Genomic DNA, 1,675 nt, shown 5'->3' with positions numbered 1-1,675 from the left:
ACCCTCCAGGACCCTGCTGAGGGTGTAGAGCTGGTCCAGTGTTCCACGACCAGGACGAAAACCACACTGCTCTTCCTGAATCCGAGGTTTGACTATCCGACGGACCCTCCTCTTTAATATGTTAAATAACATATTAAAAACAATAAATACCTTTGTTGAGCTCCTACAGTATGTCTCTTTCTTCCTTAATAAAGCAGCAAAAGGGTTTTTTGAATTGAGAATGGTGCTTATTTTATTAATAGCATTTGATCAAAATGAGATTATTAGTAACACTTTACTTGAAGGGGTGTGAATAAGACTGACATGACACTGTCATAAACATGACATAACACCTGTCATGAACATCAGTAAGTCTATATGAATATTTATGACTGTTTTCATAAAGTGTTATTCTGTAAATCATGACAACTTTAATACAAAGTAGACATTATTCAAAATGTCTGTTATGACAACTTGACATTAACCAAGAATGTCAAGTTATAATATACATTTGTTATAAAAGTATTACTGAGATTAAACTTTAAAAATTAGTTTTATGTGGTAATATTATATTGATTTGCCATTTTGTTTAGTCTTAAATTTCTTAATTTAAATGATGCTAAAGTTTTACAGCAAGATGTCTACAAAGCATTTATGAACTTAACATTTGAAACGTTATTTAAGGCCGTTTCACCATCTCCACCGATGAAAGGCAGCAGTGCACGAACAGGCATGCAGTGTGTTAGTGAAGAAGAAGTCTTCCATATTGTGGGGCCCATAGACCCGCTTTATGACGCCTCATAAAGCGGGTCGGCCCRTTGCTGYRATAYRTAACAGCGTCCGCCATATTGAATGTGGCCTATAAGGTAATACAGGTAAATGGACCAAACTTCAGAAAGTGCCGTTCTACTAAGTATTTTAAGTTAATACCTGTCATTGACACATTTTCTCACACACATTAATATATTTGGCAATCAAAGAAATGACTAAAGACAGAGTTTCTAAATTTTGATGTGATTTAATTGATTTGGGGCATTTATGAATAAAGAGCACAATGTTTTTGTTTGATAGAAATGATTCTGATAAATTTTATATTGACATTGATGAACAGACACACTTTTACAGTGTTTTATTAAAGAATATATTTACAGAATTTCATAATTTAATGTACATTTAATGTTTCAAGACAAGAAACAAATAATTTTCTTACATTTATTTTTTATACAATATTGAGAAATGACTTTTGATTCATAAATCAGTCATTGTCAGACATTAAACTACATATTTTTTTTACTTTTTTCCAGAGAAAAAATATTTATTACCGTATGTCAACTCTGCTATTGACAGCAAAGAGTGAAAATATGTTTATTCTTTATTATCTTTATTATTTATTCTAACAGAATAAATTATTTTTATTTCATCACATAAGCTGTATTAATACACTAATACTTAAGATTGAGATATTTAAAAATACACAAAAAGTGAAAGAATAAAACATTTATCTATTATACTGGGAACACTGGTCACAGGCTTCAGTCTGCTGGTCACACTGGGAGAACTCAATGACTTCTGAGACGTCCTGGTTCACAGGCTAAAGCAGTGTTTCTCAACCTTTTTTGGGCCAGCGCCCCCCTAGCCCTTATTCAGGTCCCTCACCGCCCCCCACCAAAGAATTTGCAAGCTACTTTGCACTGAC

General features: G+C 33.1%; 1 protein-coding gene across 2 annotated transcripts in view; it reads right to left on the bottom strand.

Annotated features, from left to right (window-relative positions):
• Window positions 1-1,675, bottom strand: part of prex1 (phosphatidylinositol-3,4,5-trisphosphate-dependent Rac exchange factor 1) — an 85,912-nt gene that overhangs the window by 29,275 nt on the left and 54,962 nt on the right. The window lies entirely within an intron of this gene.

This window comes from Poecilia reticulata, linkage group LG7, assembly GCF_000633615.1.
Source record: "Poecilia reticulata strain Guanapo linkage group LG7, Guppy_female_1.0+MT, whole genome shotgun sequence".
In the NCBI taxonomy this organism is placed as follows: domain Eukaryota; kingdom Metazoa; phylum Chordata; class Actinopteri; order Cyprinodontiformes; family Poeciliidae; genus Poecilia; species Poecilia reticulata.
This window is presented reverse-complemented; position numbering and strand designations above follow the sequence as displayed.